The sequence below is a fragment of the Sylvia atricapilla genome, chromosome 2 (genome assembly GCF_009819655.1).
Source record: "Sylvia atricapilla isolate bSylAtr1 chromosome 2, bSylAtr1.pri, whole genome shotgun sequence".
Taxonomy (NCBI): Eukaryota; Metazoa; Chordata; class Aves; order Passeriformes; family Sylviidae; genus Sylvia; species Sylvia atricapilla.
The window spans coordinates 91,142,868-91,163,523 of NC_089141.1; the positions used below are offsets into that span (position 1 = coordinate 91,142,868).

At 41.1% G+C, this 20,656-nt stretch overlaps 1 protein-coding gene across 1 annotated transcript in view; it reads right to left on the reverse strand.

Moving 5' to 3' along the window:
- Nucleotides 1-20,656, reverse strand: part of COL4A2 (collagen type IV alpha 2 chain) — a 138,544-nt gene that overhangs the window by 116,941 nt on the left and 947 nt on the right.

Below are 20,656 nucleotides of genomic sequence, written 5' to 3' on the forward strand. Positions count from 1 at the left end.
TTTTTTTCTCCTGGCATTAAATGTCTTTTTTTTCCTATGGGACATGGCAATACCTACTGCATGAGCAAAACAGGAGGTCCTACAAGCCTGTGGAGAAAGTTCTTGGCTAGCAATGCAGAACAGAAGAACATTCTTCACTTGCTCACTCATTTGCAAAAGAGAAAATATTCCTGAGAACTCTGTTATCTTTGTGACTGATCCTTGGTGAACAGCCGGCAGCAAAATGAACTTTCCAGTGTGGCTGAATATCAAATAATTGTGGGTTGCCTGGGCTAGAGAACAGCACCATTACTACCACTTATCTTGTTATGACAAAATGAGTTAGCATATTTGTGATTCTTTACTTGATAAATGTAAACACTAGGGGTATGTAGGGACATAACATCATTTTCTTCTGTGTCTCAAAAATAGCAAAGCTAAAAGTCTTCTCTCTAAGTGCAGTGTATTCAAAAATCAGAAAAAAAAAGATTGGAGAAAGGTTGCTGGGACTTGGTTTTCTAATTTAATAACTGGAAGAATGGTTCCTTCCATTCTTCCTGTTTTTTTGCATCTCTAACTTGGCGGGTAGATGGAAAGCGATTTTAGAAACAGGGAGTTGAGTTACAGCCAAGTTTAAAAAAAAAAAAAAAAAAAAAAAAGAGCTATTGAACTGAAAGAAACTGAACTTCAGTGTTGAATTAATATTACACAGGGGTGTTCCCAGACTTACTTGATGATGGCAACAGCTCTTGCCTTTACAGATGGGTGACTGTATTCCTTGAATTTACATATGAGCTTGAATTAATGAATTCAAAGCTGTGCAATCACTTCTTTTATCCTCTTGTTATATACACTCACTCCCCTAACGCCCTAGCTCCAGTCCCTTAGTCAGAGCTGCAGCTATGCACCCATGCTAGCAGGCAGGAATAGAAATGCTTCTGCTTCTCCTTTGTGCTGGGGGAGACTCAAGTGAGCTGAGCTGGGAGCTGCTGTCTCTGGCTGGTCCCCATGTACTACTCTCAAGCAGTGTGTCCATAGGGCTGTTTTATAACATATAGTCTGAGAATCACACAAGAAACTGTAGTGAAAAAAGAAAATGGACTGAAAACCAACATTTGGCTCCTTAATGCAGCCAAAGTCAGGAAGGAGAGGCCAGAGTAGCCTGTCTACACACTGAGCTTTGGTATTACACCTCTGGAGTTCTGTCACTTGTGTCAGCCCATGAAGGGAAAAGATTCATCAGTGTTACTCCTGACACGTGTGTGTGGAAAGACCATAACAATAAAGCACATAATTTAGAGTAGTCAATTGCTATAACCATCATAACATTTTTATAATATTTGTAACAGCAAGACCCAAGTTGGAGAAAAAAAATGCATTGACTTGTAGGTAACAGAATTAGTAAACCTAAAATCTCAAGGAGCACATTAAAAAAAAAAGCATTTGCCAGCTACTCTGAATCTTCTGACTGCACTAAAAAAAGTCACATTAACTTTTGTGCTGCTGCTTTTTCTTAAGCAGAAGTATGCAAACTAGCTTTAAACTTATCTCTTATCTCTATACTTGTTGTAATTGGAATTTCCCAGAGGAATTTGTCTAGCAGTTGTTTTTAACTAATGTTCATTAAAAGCACGATGAAGCCCCATCAGGGAAAATAAATAGCAGTGTTGTGACACTAGGAACCCAGTTGTCATTGTTAGTGATGAAAAAAAAGATAACTGTCTGCCCTGGCCAGTAGTGTTTTGGTGGTCTCAGTAAAATGAAAGACTGGGGAACACGAATTGGATCGAATTCTGTGAACATCAGTATTCCATCATATTCCTTCAAATTATAAAAAGCCTTGGTAAGTTATTCAGCTGTTTACAATATCAGATTTTAGGAGCACCTGCTGTGTCTCTGGAAAATAGAGTATCTGGGAAAAGGAATTGCCTCTCATTCAACTGGAAACTAAGAGTGAAAGGCTGGAGGCCTTGGACCTTTAAGATGAAAAGCTTCCATCCTACAGAGAAGGACAAGGTTTAATGGTGAATATAGTGATAGTGCTAGGTTGGCAGTAGGACTTGATCTTAAAAGGCTTTTTTCAACCGTAACAGTTCTAAGATTTTTCTTAATTAAACTATTAAAGATAGTCACAGGGGTCACAGTCAGGGAGAAAGATGAAATTGGGTCCTCTGCACATTTCCAGCTACCAGTGCAGCTTGTTTCTTCCAGGCTGAGAAAGGAAAATGCCTGAAGAAATGTGGAGGAAATTCTACAGGAAATTTGGAAAAGATTTCCTTTTCTTGTCTTTCTCATGGAAGAAGGTGACCTGAACTCAAAAGAATAAAAAAAAAATGCTCCATGAAGCCTCATACAAATCAACTTCTTGTCAAAATAGCCTGCTCTTCTGCATCCAACACTCTTACAAGTTCTAACGGAATAATTTAATATAATTAGTTCCATCCAATCTGCACAACTCCATCGCTGATGTGATGCTTTTGCAACACCAGAAGCAAAATCGAGCATGACTGAACTCTTTTCTTGCAATGTCATGTTGCAATACAATTAGCAACTGGCTTCAGGCTACAACATCACGCTGCCCTTTGAGTCCAGGTTAGTCTGTGCAGGGTGGCCGCACTCTTGGGCCTCTTTGGAGAGGCAATGAAAGGACACTGTGGGTGGTAGAGAAAATAGAAAGTAGGAGCAAGAAGTGGAAATCTATTATTTGCCCACAAAGCTTAAAGGGAAAGAATAAACAAAGCACTATTATTCCTTCTGTTGCTGCTTTTTTGTAATTCATTTTCTCACTGGGGTTTTGTTTACTAGATTTCTTTCATCTTCCTGTCTCCTGATCTTTCTTTACCAAAAACCCGCCACGTTGAGATGCACTCAGGCTTAAAAATTATTAAAAGAACCACACTGTACTTATCCTCCCAAGCATTCCTTTGTGCAGAGGCACTTCCCTGCTTCCCTGCTGACTGGGGTGCTGAGCCAGGTAGCAAATCCACAGTGCACTTGAGCAAGCATGCTCCCTCCTACACTTGACCCTGGATCAGTGTGGAGTTTGGTGCAGGGGCATATCTCTCAGGGAACCCCTATCTCCCTGTTCCCTGGCATCAGGCAAAGCTTCCTCAGGAGAGGCTGTAGCAGATGCTGATCACTGCTAGCAGCAGCCTTCCCCAGTGGGCTTGCCCAGGATGGATTTGAAGAGGCAGAAGTCCCTCTCGTTATGGGCATGTGGTTGCAATGAAACACAGCTAAGCTGTACCCTGCAGAGTCATGACAAACAAAAGCCTCAGAGCCATAAATAAGTGGCTGGGGATTTAACATGCTCACAGGCAAAGCCTTGAGCCCCTGCTACCATGCACAAGGCAACAGTCTTTTCTACATGACAAGAGGCTATGGGCACCTGGAAGATGAGGCGTGCTGCTGAAAAATATCAGAAGGTCTGTTTGAGACTTACTGCCGACTGTGTAACTAGGGAAGAGACAGAGACAGCCAAGTCATGCTGTGCCTGCCTGGACACCCATCCACCATGCAGCAGGCTCAGCTGTGCCTGGCAGGCACCTCCTCCCCCACAGCCAGCCCAGACCTACTGCAGAGCCTGTCCAGCTAACGTGGGGAGAAGGGAAGCCAAGCCCTTCTGAGACCTCACTTCTCTGAAGCATCTCACATTGCACATTTACTCTCCTCAATACCTGGACCATTATGAAGGGGAAAAGCTTGTATTAATGAGTTTATGGAGTCGACAATTTATATTAACAAGTAGGCAACAAGATTTTTAGGTATAGAGTTTACTTTTTCCTGACAATGTGGAGATATTCTTGGATTAGCAGCTAAGCAAAAGGAGTGATGGATATTTGGCATTCATTCAGAAGCATGAAAAGAAATGCAAGAAGGCAGAAATGCATATGCCTGATAAAGTCTAAATTTACTTGAGAAAATGCATTTTACTGTCCTAAGTGGGAAATAAGTTTCTAAAATGGAGTTTCCAGAAGATCCTATTATTATTTCATCATCACTTTATTTATAGTACTTTAGGGAAGGCTTCTGTTTCTTAGGATACCTCCCAAAAGAGCCAGGCATTGGAATGCTTGACTTAGTAAATGCTTAACTTTGTAGTGTAACTTTCTTTCCAGCAAAAGTGTGACCTCTGGTTATTTTTGCAGAAGACATTTGAAATTATCTATCTGCAGAGTATTTTTTAATTAGCTGAAAGAAGCCAAATTTCTTTCCCTAAAAGAAGACTTTGAAAGTAAATTTTGTGAGTCTTTAGAATATAATTAAAGAAATTTACAGAATTATTTAATTACAGGGATTATTTTTCCATGTAGGATGAAATACATACATTATACAAGATTGTACAGATAGGCCAAACTTCCAGTTTGATTAATTCACCAAGTTTGTCTAAGGCAAGATAACCTTTCAGAAAATACCTCCTCTAGACAAAAAATAGGACCTGAGCCAGAAAGTGGACACTTTTGAATAGCTTTTTAATAGGCAGTTAAGCCAAAACTACCTTTACTGTGTGCTTCTTCATGAGTTCAGACAAAGATGTGTATGTTTCAATATATGCTGATATAACCATTTTCAAAAATGAAAATACAAGGTTGCCTGATATTCTTATCAGACAGAGACCATCAAACAAACTCTTGATTTGGAAAATTTTAAACTCAAAAGAGGAAACAGCCCAAAAAGCAATTGCACCCAGAGAGATGAACTTTACAACATAATACTTGCCAATGAATGGTAACCACAATTTCATGCTTTCAGGCCAAGAACAGCTGCATCATCTAAGTACACAGTGAGTGTTTCTTTGCATTAGTTAATCCCTAACACCCCACTTAGGTAACATAAAATCTCCTCTTTCTATTCATCTTTTATAAACTTAATTAAAAAGTCTGACTGGGGAGAATTGTTTGTAAACAATTGTAAACAATTCTCTTGTCAGTGGAATGACCTTTTTTCCTAGGTATCAAGTGTCACAGTTTGAGTTTCTCCCTTCACCCTGTGAAGCCTGTATTAGGAAACAACAAAGTAAACAACAGAAAGAAAAGAGAAAAGCCACCAAGCTCTAGACCAGTCGAACTTAAAGGACTTAATATAATCTCTAAGCTAGTTGAACTAGTGTGGCAGCCTTCCTGATTAGTCTTCTATAATATTACAGGCTTCCTGGAGTACAATGCACTCTGCTCCAAAATTGCCCAGAATTTTAAATTAATCTGCATCCATATAAAGAAAAGATGCTGCATTATGGACCAATCCTAATTTTTGTTAGTAGCCCTTCAAAGACCTACATTCAACCTTTTAATAATGTCAGAATTTTAAAGAAAAGGCAATAAAAATTAGCTGCCTTTGTGATGATACTTTTAAAGCTGACCTGTGCTGGATGGGAAATCTATTGCTGCCAGTGTAGAATGCAAGTATACAAGAGTTTCTGAATGACCCCAAAAGAGGAAAAAAACCCTTTTATTTGTGAACAGGGATTAAATTCCCACTCTCCACCACTGCAAATTTGACAATGATCATCATAGAGTGAAATTGCATTGACTGATGAAATTTTAACCTCACAAATGTCAAGTTCTGCTGCCCACAAGAATTTTGCATTGGCCCTACTCCACATGCCAAGTAAGACAATAAAGTTAACATCAGGGTAATATCACATCTGTGGAAATAGGCCAAGTGACAAATGATACATAGCTGAATTTCCTCTTTTCCTTTTACAGAATTACTATTAAACGTAAAAACATGAGACACCTAAGTGAAAGTAAGAAGGATTGTTGGTTAAATGACTTTAAATCACCATGACTGTCTTCAGAGAAAGAAGAAGCAACAGCATTAACTGGAATTCATTACACTGTAAGAAGTAGGCACACCAATCTCAAGTTACTGTTTTCAGCCTAGTATGCATAATAGGACAAGAGGGCAAAGGTAGAAATTAAAGAAAAACAAATTCCAGCCATCAGGAAGCATTTTTCACATGAGAATCATAAATGTTGGAACACTCTATCAAGTAAGGTTAATGAGGCTAACAGCTAGCAGCCAAGGAACATCAAATTAGATGGCATCATGGGTGGATGACAATAAAAAAAGGAAACAATTTTGCAATTATCCCAAAGGCAAAAATGTTTCTGATGCTCTTTGCCTGCCAACATACATAAAGGGCCACACTCGCCTTTCAGTTACATCTGCAAAATCCAATAACCATCCCTAGGGGCCCTGCACAGCATCAGTGACAGGATAACCTGGTCTATGGGTTTTATGGAAGGTATGCAAGAAATGAGAAAGGAAATACTTTTTTCCTTAATTGGCTGTGATTTTAAAACTATGTTAATTTATATATATAAAGTACCTATATAATGACATAATGAAACTAGTAAACTTGTAACATTGACCTCTTTTATCTACCTTGCAATTGTAAAACAAAAGCTCAGAGACTGATTTTAAAGCTAGATCAATGTGGTTAAATCAATCCGTGTTTATTCTAAGAGTAATCAACTACTGGAAAAATTTAGTAGGGGCTGTGGTAGGCTCTTTGGCACTTAAAAAATACAGACAGGATGTTTCTCCAAAACTGGCACTGTAATTCAAACATGAATTAAACTCAGGAAATTCTCACAGCCTACTTTATAAATATCAGTCTTGCTTTATATATTCCATGTATTGCTTAACACCAATATGCCACGTGAATCAAGTGTTCTCCATCAAACTGAGCCTGTACTTGAAGCTCATGATAGGCAAGGACTACAGATGAAAGACTTCCATTTAGTGCTGTAGGTCTCACACAAGTGTAATGTGGATGAGTGTCACAGGACACTCTCCGCTTGCACAGCTTCACCCCAGACATAACTTCATTGGTTCATAACAAATGTAGGTGACCAGTCTGAGGACATATTCTGACTCACTTTTCAAGGACCCTATTTTCAACTTCTGGTTCTTAGAAATTAAAACTTGAGCCTCCTTAAACGAGGGAATATGTTTATCAGCACAGACAGAGAGATAAAACATACACAGGACATACAGCTACAAAACCAGGAAAGCCAAAAGATGTATGTGATGTTAAGTCACTCATTATTACCTGAGGGAGGCTTGAAAAGCAGAACTTCAGTAACGATTAACATGAAATCTCACTGTCAGCACACACTGGAAGAATTTCTATTAATTGTTACCCTGAAAACTAAATCCAGTCAATCCTATTGTGTTCTGTTGCATCCTGCAGCAAGTAACAAAAGGTCAAATAGAGCCTGACCCAAAGTGTGCTTAAACCCACTGATTTAAAGGGGGGTTCTACAAACATGTTGCACTTTAAATCCTGACTGAAAACATTAGACCATTTGATAGCGCACATTAAAATTAGAATCTTCTGTTAAAGACATCATGCTGTTCTGTTTAAAAGCTGGTGGCACAAAATGGCTCTCATAACACTGTAGTTAATTATTAAAAAACAGTGGAGCCAGGGAAGTATTGTGTTTTTCAGCTTTAATTATTTAGACTTAAGTCAACTGGTCATATGTCCTTAATAATTAGACAGAATCCATGCAACAATATACATGAGATCCCACATCACTAATTCTTAACAAATCATGCTGAATATACTGTCTGGAAACATGTGACCTTTTGGGGCATGTTTAATGCAGCACATAGCAATACAGCACAGAGATTTAAAAAACAAGTTTCAAGTGAGCTGCCTTGGGTACTGTATCTGGCCTGAATAGCATAAGTTGCAGTGCATTTGTAAAATCTGCTGGAGGACTTCACTAGGAAAGTTCTTGCTGCAGAAACACACAGCTTGCTGCAAGTAACTTTCACATTAATGATGTAGCCAGCTCAGTAACCTGTAGTGGTGACAAGGCCAATCCGACACATTTCTTTCCCTGGTATTTTCAAAGCTAGAGATGTTACAGTTAATATCACACAACTGAACCAGGGATGTATGTACTGAATGCTAACAAGGAGAAAATGGTTAACCTGCTTATAGACCAAAAGGGAGAATGAGTTCCTCTCCCTTGTATGCTGGACCAGGCAACATACACCTTCTGCATCACGCCAACAGGGGCATGACTCACAAATTAGCAGATTTGAGGATAACACCAAGCTGGGTGGGAGTGTCGATCTGCTGGAGGGTGGGAAGGTTTGGCAGAGGGACATGGACATGCTGGATCAATGGGCTGAGCCCAACAGCATGACATTCAACAATAACAAGGGCTGGGTCCTGCACTTTGGTCACAACAACACCAGATAGAGCTACAGACTGGGGGCAGAGTGGTTGGAAAGCAGCCCAGCGGAAAAGGACCTGAGGGTGATGGTCAACAGCCCGATGAACATGTGCCCTGTGTCCCCACGTGGCCAAGAAGGCCAGTGGCAGCCTGGCCTGAATCAGCAATGGTGTGGCCAGCAGGACCAGGGCAGTGATTGTCCCCCTGTACTCAGCACTGGTGAGGCCACACCTTGAGTCTTGTGTCCATTTCTGGGCTCCTTAGTTCAAGAAGGACCTTGAGGTGCTGGAGTGTGTCCAGAGAAGGGCAATGGAGCTGGTGAAGGGACTGGAGCAGCCTAAGGAGTAGGAGTTGTTTAACCTGGAGAAGAGAAGGCTCAGCAAAGACTTCTCACTCTCTACAACCATCTGAACGAAGGTGTAGCAGGTGGGGGTCGACCTTTTCTCCCAGGCAACCAGTGACAGGACAAGAGGACACAGTCCTACATTGGGTCAAGGAGGATTAGGTTGGACATTAGAAAGAAGCTCTTCACAGAAAGGTTGATGATACCTTGGAATGGGCTGCCCAGGGAGGTAGTGAAGTCACTGTCCCTGGAGGTGTTCAAGGAAAGACTGGATGTGGCACTCAGTGCCATGGTCAAGTTGACAGGGTGGTGTTCAGTCATAAGTTGGACTTGATGATTTCAGAGGTCTTTTCCAACCCCACTGATTCTGTGATTAACCTGCACCATGATTGCAGTAAGACCAGCAGCACAGGGAGGGACAGACACCAGGTCCTGGCCTGCTCACGCTCCCCAATCAGTCAACCATGGATCTCACCTTGGGGTTATGTTTTCATGGAATGGCTTGGTTGTAAGAGACCTTAAAGATGATCCAGATCCAACATCCCTGCCATGGGCAGTGACACCTTCCACTGGAGCAGGTTTCTCAAAACCCCATTCAACCTGGTCTGGTTGACTTCCAGGAATGAAGCTTCAAAAACTGCTCTGGTCAGTTCAAACTGACCTAACCTATTCAAGTGCCTCATCACCCTCACAGTAAAGGATTTTTTCCTAATATCTAGTCTATACCTAACCTCTTTCAGTTTAAAGCCATTCCCCTTTGTCCTATCACTACATGCCCTGATAAAGTCTGTCTTCATCTGTCTTTCAGGCCTCCTTTAGGTGCTGGAAGGCTGACAGTTCTTAAATCAGTCTGTGATTTTTTTGCTGTTGCGGAGGCTGATAGACAATCTGACACTCTTGCTTGAAGGACAGCTACAGGAGTTCACAGCAAACCCCATTTCCAGGTCTCTCACAGCCTTGGTCATGAGCTATGTGCTGCAGCTGGGCTCCTCAGGGAGATGCTCCCTTTTTCTGTTTGTGAAATGCTGGAGCTTTCCCTTTCCTCAACTCTCAAAGTCTTCTGGTATTTGTCTCACTGCTTTTGGACATGCAGAGATTTTGGGATCAGATCAGAAGGTCAGAAGTCTTTCTTGCTTGTGCTCTGAAGCACAGTTTTTGTGTTCATTGCTCATTTGAAAGATGCTGGGACAGTTGACATTACTAACAAGACTCTCTGCAAAGACTAACCAGACTATCTAAAATTATGTTTGATTCTGAAGGGCCAGAAAAAAAAAAAAAGGAAATTTCTTGAAGCTAAGGGAAAACTGAGTTTGTCTTTTACCCAAGAGGAAAAAAAAAAAAAAGTAAGCAACAACTTTGCACTTTTATTTTAATTCACCATTTCCCCATGTCCTTTCTTAGGAAAACTACTCACTTTTTACAGTAGACAAACTTGGAAGTAGGAAGATACAGTAGGATTTCTGAGATCAAACAGCAAGATTTCTGCAGCTGAAAAAACTTCTGGTCAATCTGACCACAAAAAGCAAAGAACGGTCGGAGGCCTGGCTTCTTAGCTACTGAGGAATAGGACTTTCCTCAAAGAAAAGACTAAATTTATATTTACAGAAATGCTGCAAACCTAATGATACCCTGATGACAGTCAAATAATTTTAGGATGGTCACTGTTCCTCTGTTAAATAAAAAAAAAATCTTGTTTTTCTGTATGTACATGGGTTTGTGGAGTTTCTGCACAGTCGAATGGGGTTGCCCATTACCTGCACACAGCACTGTGATCCCCCCACAGACTGTGCCTGCAGGGTAAGTAGTGAAACTATGTGGCAAGTACATTTTTATATACCTTGTTTTTCTGAGGAGGGTGAGCTTTAATCCCCCCAAATTAATTATGCTATTCTATGAAGTTACGTGTTCTTGTTTTAATGGAACATTCTTTTTAGAGCCTAATGAAAGATCAGTAGCCTCAAGTCTAAGAACACGTGTCCAGGGTGGATCTCAGTCTCCCCCTCATTCATGACCCATGATGACTGTACTTCAGTTCCTCTCTCCTTGTTTACACATGTTACTGACTTTATTGAAGACAGTGAATGATAGATGACTAATATGGAAATCGTGTTGAATGAAAATTAAATACCTTGAAGAAGTAGTAAAAATTACATCATCCCTAATTTGAGATGGTACAGTTCCACTGCAGCTGACAAGCCTTATGGAATTCATCTCATGGAAACTGGATTCTATACACAAAGAACTCCCAACATGCCAGTATGATGTTTCTGGCTGTCTGTGATTTGGTCATAGTAACTGCTGTATGTTTTTCCTTGGAAAAAAAAAGAACAGACCAGTTGGTTCAAAGCATGAAAGCAGCACAGGATCACACAAGCATGTTGCTGTAGGGCTCACAGGATTCCTTACTCAGACAAATTCAAGACTACAGTCCCAATCTTCAAAGTGATTTATGATATAGCCCCGAGCTACCTTACTAATCACCCATCTACTCACTTGTGACTCTATGTGATACCGTGTCCCTAAGGGACAATACAAACCTCAAGGACGAGATTAGAGTTGTAAAAGCAGAGGTAACATTTCCTTGAAGAATGGCTACTGTATTATGTCCTTGAAGACACAAAAGCAATTATTATGAGTAAGTAACAACAAGGAGAGTTTAAAGTTTCCTGCTTACACAGAAGCATAATCCGATCAGTGTTGGGCAGATCATGTATTGGATGGATGGTGTAAGATGTTTGGATCTCAACTTGATGACATAAATTCATAAAAGGAAATAAATGTGAATGAGAAAAATTATTTTCCCCTGGACTTTTCCCAGTCCATCAACAATATAAGGCTACTTAAATAATAATTTCTTAAAAGGGATTCAGGTATAGATGGTTTAAGTGTAAAAACAGTACCATATTTCACTCTGAGTCTGATTTGAGTCTGTTTACTCAAAAGAAAGGCTACTGATCCTTTTAGACCTTCAGTCACAGAAGGGATCGTGTCCCATGGAGTTGTCTCCTTATTCTCTAAGACTGAGGTAAAAGCTAAACAGATGATTTTGTGGTAGACTTTTTTTTTCCAAGGCAATATTAATAGCTTAACAGCTAAGGCAGCAAGGCTGTTATTCACACAGAAATAAAAACCTCTTGCCAGAGGAAAGAAGTGGAAGAGAAAAGAAAGAAACCTAGACTGGAAGCTGATATTGCGTGACTGACAACTGGTAAACCTCAGTTCACATCAAATAAGGACAATTAAAATCCTTACCTTCTACTACTCACCTGTCCTTGACCGCATTCTAAAACCACAAGGTAAAAGAGCTCATTTTTGCCATGCCCCTCACCTATTCCACAGAAAATCTCTCTGGAGAGTGGGGCAGTTGAACAAGATGTGCTGCAGTGTTGACACTCCAGAACAGATTAAGGTGCAGTTGGGATGTTTGACATAAGCCAATAAAACAAGTAAGTAGCTATATATTCTAGACACTGTCCTTCTGTTGAGAAGGACTACTGTTGGATCTCATAACAGGACGGGGCAACTGAGAGGCATTCCATGAGTTTTTTATTTCATTGTCAGTCTCAATGAAGGTGGAGACATAAAAGGTGGTAAAACTCACGCCCTAACAACAGAAGCCAAAGTTCTATTTGTTACAAGGCCTTTTAAAAATTTTTAAGCCAATAGGTTAATGCTAAAAGCTTACAAGCATCTACTTAAGCCAACCAATAAACACTGCATGTACACCTTGCAGCATACAATAGTTGCTTGTTTTATATTTTTTGCAGCTCAGAAACTTTCTATGCTCCAAATATTTCAAGGCCTAAAATTAAACTCTGTTTCAAACCTCTGTCTATGTAAGCTTATTGCAATGCTGTGAAAATCCTGTGCTTTTTCAGTTCACATAGACTACTTTTCCTAATACTTAGGATGAGTAAATAGTTTTTTGATACCTCTGCTTTTGCAATCTGACTTTGACTTGTTGCCATTCACACCTTCTTATACGCTTGTTTTTGTCCTTTATTTTGCTTATATGAAGTATTAACAGATAGGGCATGATAATGCCATGAATCATCACATAAAGCTTAAAACAAAACTATCAGGAAGGGTTTGGGTCTTCCTTGGCACAAATTTCCTATTTAAATGGGTGACAATGCTGCTCAGTTCTTTTATTCCATTCCTACTTAGGTAAAACTCCCAATACAATGATGCATGTGAGAAATGAGAGCAGGCCTTGACTTCCAGCCAGCCAATGTCAGTCTGAGGCACACAGCCTCCCTGTCTATAATAACACATTAAGGAGCCCTGTGCCCCACAGCCTGACTATTTAGCTGTCAGAATGGTCTCATGAATGCCTGCAGCTTGGGCTAGGAAGCTTTTGCTTGCTTTGCTTGCAAAGACAGTTTTGGCCAGGGTGCCGGAGTCAGCATAATGTAAGGAACACAGGCAGTCTCTAAGGGGCCACCCTGTTTTGGAAACTAGAGGCTTTTACTGTTATGGACATGGACAGACTGTGCCAACTGACCACAAGGCAGAGAATACACCTGGGACTCTGCGGTTTACTTTAAGGGACACAGCCAGAGAGGGAGCAGCCTCTGTGCCTTAGTGAGTTAAGAGATAACAGATGTGCTGGCTACCTCGTGGACACGTACAGAGGACAGAAGATTTGGACAACTTTACACTGACTTCTTCACACCCATTTTTTACCACAAACCTGCAAAGCACCTGGTGGAAATGTAGCCTCAGCCTCACACCGCAAGGAAAATTCACTTCCTTCCAGCCAGTGTCACTTAAGATTTTCTAAGTTTCATGCAGAGACGTTTGGACTGTTTCCAGCAGACTGTTTCTCTGGCTGCTGGCTCGGGCAGATATGCAGGCTTCCCATGCTCCATGGCCCCAGCGGCTATTCCCAGCCCTGCGCGGGAGCGGCATTCCTTTCTGCCCACTCCCTTTGCCTAGGCTCAGCCCAGGACACTCCGGCAGCCCTCGTAAGCAGCTTCTTTCTCCTCCCGGAATTGCACCCTGGGGTCTTGGTACATGTGTTCAGGATGCTGTGAGACTCAGACCAGGTGTCTGAACATCAATTACAAGGGGTCAGTGAGGCTGTAGCTTCAATGTGGGAATGTCTTTCCTCATCCATATGCAGCATGCCCGAGGACTGCACAGATGGATCAGCAGGAGCCAACACTTCGCTGAGAGCAAGACACACACCAGTGTGACAGGGAAAGCCTGTGAAGCTTTCCCGGTTTCCTGTCCCTACCTTGGAAAACAATTCTACTCCCCACAGCTGCAAGGCACAGCAAGCATGGGCAGGACCTGACAATGGAGACTCATGTGGTACCCATGTGGCAGAGAATTGACAATTTGTACAGATGCCTTTTTTCCTTCTTTGTATCTCCGATGAACAACAGGTTTGCTTCCAAGCCTGTTTCTATGGGGGACTGGGGTGTGCACCAAGGGGGTCAGCTCTGTGTTGAGCTGCAGCCTCCAGAGGATGGACAGAAGGGCAGCCACACTGCTCAGGCACCGATGGCAGGTCCACAAGGTCCCGGAGTTCCATCAGATGTAAAGACTCATGAGCTCAAAGCTGCGCTTTGTGACAAGGCTTAAACCTGAGGCAGTTAGTTGTTTTGTAATGACACAAACTAGAAGACACTAAAAAAACCAAAACCCCCCAAAACCCCAACTGCACAACTAAACAAATGTATCCAAAATATTTCACTTTGTCCAGCATTCCTTTTCTGTATACAGCCTGACTATGTATTCAAGTAATTTTGGTCAGACCTTTAAAGGTCTGGTGAATTTTAAAGGAAAAGTATACTTGGAATAAAGGACTTATTATTTGGCTCCATCATCTAATAGAGAAGAGGTGTGGGTAGGATCTGGAGCTAGGACCTGCCAAAAATAAGCCAAGCCCTACATATCTGAATGATCTTTACTTGCTAACTTCAGAAAGCTACTTCAAAATAAAGGTCGGGATCATTTACAAATAAATAGGATGCCTGAAATATCCCAGTAATGTGCATCCTTGGTAACTGATATGATCTAAATGTTCTTCTGATCTCGTGTTTCTAAAATAAAAATAGAACTTGTTAGTAAGTTCATATTGGAAATCAGGGGGTTTTCTTGACTAAAGGTCCCCTGTAGAGGAACTACTCCTGCAAAGATATACCAAATGATGCTGCCCTTCCAATTAATATAGAAGGCTCTGGTCAATTTTTAAATCCTGTTCCAGCCCTCCTAAATATGCTAATTTCCATAAAATTGCCACAAATTCTAGACTTACACATCTGGTTTTCCAGCTTCCCAGCCTCCCTGCAGCCAGCTGGGCTGCACCAGGACCTGCTGGCTGCCTCTGCCTCAGGCTGGCTCCATCCCACCCCAGGGGAGCCCCGGGTCTGCTCACCGGGCGCGGGGCCAGCTCCGGGTGCAGCTGTGCTCCCAGAGCAGTGTGAAATGAGCTGTGTGGGAAAAGGGCTGTTAGAAGTGGGGCTTCCCCCTTGACCTGCCAGCAGCCTGGGAGCTCGGGCTGAATGCTGGGCCTCAGTGCTGACCTGAGCTGTGGTCAGCCTGTGCCCACCCCGACGTCCTCCACCTGAGGGGAAATACCCCAGCCTAGCCTCTGCCTGTCTCCATCCCCGTGGCCCTGCCGTGCCCTCCAAGGCTGTGTCTGCCCTTGGTGACCACCTGGACCCACTGGAGGGGGCAGATCCTGTCCACCTCCCTACCCTGTCCATGATCTCATGCCTCCTGGCTCCCCTGCCCACATGGAGCAGCAGCCCGCTCTGCTGCTGCCCAATCCACAACACATCATCCCTCATTCCTGGGAAGCACAAAAGTAAAGGCAGAAACTGAAAGACAGCATAAAACCAGGTGTGCTCAGAAGATGCAGCAGCTTAGTCAAACACTGCGACTGTCAAAGAGAGGAGACTGCAACAAAAAACATGATTCTGCTGAAGTAGGGCGAATTAATCACACAAATGCAAGTTGGCTCATGAACTGTGAGAGCATTTTTCCTTGCTACACATTGTTTCTAGGGTGTGAAAACAAGGAGCTACCTTTGCCTCAAATCAGCACCTTCAGCTTCCAAATGGACAAAAAAGGGTACTTGGAAAACAGTAATGTTGGTCTTGGTCACTCAGAAATGTTTGCATGATAAAGATCACATACTTTCACTGTGAGCTGAGTCAACTGCTGCTATCAACTAGGTGCTGCCATTTTAAAGAAAATAACTGTTGATAAACATCAGGAAATACTACAAATTTCACTGTGCTTTTTACTCCTCAGGAGCAAACAGGGTACTGTGAATACAGCTAGGCATGAGAAGATAAGCTACCTTCTTAGGCAAAACGATGTAAGTCACTAAATTAACACTGAACTCTCAGATCATCTTGGATCAGTATAATATGATACGAAGAATATATTCTTGGCCAACTTTTGGCTTGTCAAAACAAAAGCAAAGAACTAATTAAGAATAATCTGGTCTCAAACAAGAAATGCATTACTGCAAAAAAAAAACAACAACCCTAAAACCATCACTAACACAAAATGTGCTCTGAACTACTGAATTAAAATATTTATAAAAATGCATTTGCTTATAGTATAACTGAATAAGCCATAATGCAGCTTTACATTTTGAGTAAGGCAAATATATTTGGACCTATAAATAATTTTTTGTGCAACATTTAAAAAAATACATACCAGGTGTAGTATCATAATGCATGAAGGCTTCTTGTGTTAAAATCATTACCCAGTAAAACCAAGATGTCCTACCTTAAAAGCTCAAGGAAAAGCAATGATGAATTTCTGAAACTGCTTCAGCTACTTTCAGAGTAAGGTAAAAAAAACAAGTTCATTTTATTACATGACAGTTTACCTAGTCACTTAGTTCTTGTCTCCCAGTATCAACATTTTAACTCTGAGAATTCTGGAAGGCTGACAGAACTCTGTCTATTCTGTGCCAAATGTAGCATGACTATATGATATGCCAGTTAATAACTCAACAAAATAGACCTCACTTGAATATATTATAGTAAGTATTCTTTGAGCATAATTCTGATCTATAAAGAAGAAAAAGTGAGTAAAGAACCTATGTGTGACTTTGCACAGAGAGTTTAAAAAACATGAACATAAGCAAGAAATTCCTCATCATCATCACTAACTTCAGGCAGATACAAGATTTTGCTTTTGGTGTAACCTGTCTTTTGTCCTTGCATGAATAACTTGAATCAGTTATATGATATACCGGATATGACTGTATACAAAGCATAGACTCTCTCATTTTTTCCATATAGACACAGAACAAATGACTCTTACAGAAATCTTTCAAGAAAGAATGATTAATTAGTAAGTTAGAATCAGTATCAATTTCATAGCCATAGCAGAAAAAGAGCATCTCAAGGAAGAATTTGAAGACTAACAAGGAAAAGACACATTTAAGGAACTCTGCTACAGAAGAGCGGAGCAGACAGTACACAAGAAAGGAAGGACCAAAAAAAAGGAATTCAAAGCTATCAACCATGACTACATTTCCACATGTGCAATACTGGCTGTGAATGTGTTTGTCTGTTTGGCATCATATGATGCTGATGGGAGAAGTCATGGCTCTTAAAAAACTCATAAATTCCCACTCAGGCAGCCATCCTGCTGCCCACCTACAAGGTGATACAAACTCTGTGACCCTCATCATCAAAACAGCACTGCCGGACCAAGGCATGGCTGTTGATGGTGGTGGAAACAAGGGGCTTTGCCTTAGGCAGCTACCATCTCCTGCATTCAGGATTTCTCATAGCTCTTCAAGAGAGCTGCCCCTTCCTGTCAGCTCCATGACTGAACATAGAAAAAGTCCTCTCTAAACTCCCCAGTAATTCTTCCAGGGTTCAAAGAAATTTTGAATAAAGCAATCAGATGTGCTAAGAGGGTCCTCAAAGGCTAGAGATTTTTTCAAAGTATCATTATTCTGTCTGATTTTCTTATAGAATACCAGTCTCACTCAAAGATGAGCCCAACTATACATTTACTTAATCAGACATAAAAAAATGTTTTTCGGTGTGGATAAACCTCAAATGAAGTTGTTCTAAACTAGGATTGCAATGTATCTTTTTGGGGAATCTCCTAGGCTATTTCTGAAGCAGCCCACAGGTAGGGAGCCTGGTATTTCCAGGAAGAGGTGTATTCACTTTGCATTCACTAAGTAATGTGGCAGATGAAATCAATACATCAGACTGATGCCTCCTTCCTAGATCAGCTGGACAGTATGCCTGCCTTATCACATTTTTCACACTGTGATCCCAGTGCCTACATTTACAGTAGACACATTAAGCAGGATGGGCCAAGTGATTACTCCACCCTTGCTTCTTTAGCCTGGAAATCCTGTGTTAATGTAAAAAGTCCTCCTGTTTCAACCAGACAAAACGTTCCAGATGGAATAAAACAGGACACATCTGGGAAAACCTGGATGTGAGATAGCCCTGAGCACTGACACATTTAAACTTAGAGCAATAACTTAGGCATCCATGCCAGCAATCTAATTTCACTATGAAACCAACACAAGTAGTACATTGTACTTTTGGTTTTATTTTTGCTTTTAAAGAATCATTGCTTCTCCCACTTGATGACATCCTCCATGATATATCTCCTTACAATCTCACAGAAATGAAGAGAATTACACCTCACGCACTACTTCAACTATTTTCTTTCTATATATCTATATGTGGTCTCTTGTTAAAATGACAGTTGTGATCTACTACTTGCTGTTATTTTTTGCAAATGATATTCAAACTTATTCTCTCTCAATTTTCTTTCCTTGACCTGACAGTTATTTCATTTCCTTCTCTGCGGGGATTCTATTGCTCTCACCTGAATAAAACTTGGAAAAAAAGTAACTTTTGTTACAGGCAGTTTAAAAAATACACTAAGATGACACAAATAAAGTAATCATATGTTACAAAGCTACTTAGGAGAAAGTATTCTTTTTGTAAGACAAAGGAAAAAAATCAGCATTAGCAGAAAATACATTGTCTCAGAAGAGAAAAACAAATACCTGAGAACTATATTTCTGATGCAGTATTAGCAGGGATAGAAAGGGAGAAGAAACCTGTAAACTTGGTTGAACTTCAGGTAGTTAATACTACTTAATTTTATTTAAGCCATGTGAATTATTAAATCTACAATTCAGAGTAGTTCCAAAGTTATTTGAGGCCTTTAACTATCCAAAGAGTGCTAAAGATAACTGTGCCTGATCCACTCCATTTGGCTGTCTGTCCTGGCACTTCCATTCAGGGACTTCTCTTCCTTAGTTCTTCAAGCCTGCAACCAGCATCCTCTTCTCTTGCCAGAGACACCATTTTTTTCTCTCCCAGTTCTCTGATATCCTAAACATCCTCCTTCTTTTTCTTCCTCTCATTCCTTTTTCTGCTGAGAAACATCCGTCTCCCTAACAGCCAGCAGCAGCCTGCCAGGCAACACACTCAGTCAAACTCTGAGTTCCGTTCTTCCTCTCTCCCTCTTTCCTGGCCTTTCCTTAGTTTCCCCCCAGTTTCTTCCTATGTGCAATTTTTCTCATTCAACACCACTTATGTCCAGCAGATGTAACTCATTCATATATATATGGCTGTCAAAGTCAGCAACTCTGCCTGTCTCAATACAAGCAGAACCATGACTTTTAAGACTTGGTCATACAGACTCTAATAACTCATAGAAGTATTTTTTTTAATTCAAGCTAATAAAACACTTCATAACATTAGCACATTGATCAGTGTAACAAACAGAATTACAATATAAAGAATATCACTGCCAGCAATTCTGGAAATCATTCAGGTGCTGCTTCCCACCAACACCCACTTTGTCACTTTGCAAACATATCTGACCAGAGCAGTCACTGCAAGGAGAAGCCCAACCCTCCTCCCACCCCCAGCTGCCTGCTTCCAACCCCATGCCAGCCCAGGTTTCTATGAATACAAGTGATGATCTGACCCAGGATAAAGTTAGCTCTCCGCCCTCTTCTTTTTTGGGGTAGGGATTAGTACAAACAAGGAATTTTCCAATTCAGTTTACTGCACGACTACAGAAAGACCTGGGCAAGCCAAGGGAAGGGGGCAGCATGAGTGAAAAGTAGGATAAATATTGTGGTGGCAGTGCAGCTCAATTTTCATGGAAACATGACTAGATTTCCTGATTCACATTCACTGGGGTGTTTAATCTCCTACACAGCTGCCACCTTAGGAACTGCTAAATCTGAGAAATTAAACCTTCAAGCAAACCAATTTACTTTTTCAAGATTCTCTGGGAAAACCAGCATGTGGAGATTCAAGCAGCCATGATCAGGCTGCATCCATTAACAGAGATATCTTGAACACCTCTTCTGTATACCTCTATTTTAACATCACAGCCTTCAGCCTACTGTAACAACATGAAGAAGAATGAATTAGTCCATGCTATAGCTAAAACTCAGGTATTATGCTATGCACACTACAACACAACTTCATAAAAGAAGAATCATAATGACACTGGTTTATGTCAACTAATCCCAGTGATATCATTACTGGGCATAAAACATTTGCAGTTATCAGCAGCCTGCTCTGATTTCAGTAGCACATGGTAATTTTATCATCCATTCAGCACTATGCAGCAGAACAATGTTTGTATCTAAATGAGGCAAAGACAAGCAGCACATGACACTTAAGGTTCTTGCTCCTGTCCCCTCCCGCAGGGCTGTGGGTCCCCAGCCAGACAGCTCTTGCTCAGGCATGATGTGGAGAGATCAACCATCCTCACAGGCTGATGGGCAAGCGCTACATGCCAACTGCAGCTGGAGTGCAGGATTATTCTGTGGAGTGCAGGATTATTGTGTCACAACACCTGCTGCAAAAGCCCTAGTATTTCCCATTCCTTAACAGTATGCCATCTCACCACAAGGATGTGGCCTATCATCACACATCTATGTGGGGTGGAAAGTCATAAAGTTGCAGAGAGTAGGATTAAAATATAAGTAGGATAGCTTTTGAAAAAGTGTAATCAAGGTTCCACTAAGCACATGACCACAGAGCCTTACTCACACTTGTGGCTGACCAATAAATGCAGCCACAAGCCAAGCCAACCTCAGTCTCCTATATTCAGGCTTGATTCCAAAATCTATTCCCACTAATGACAATCTTTCCAT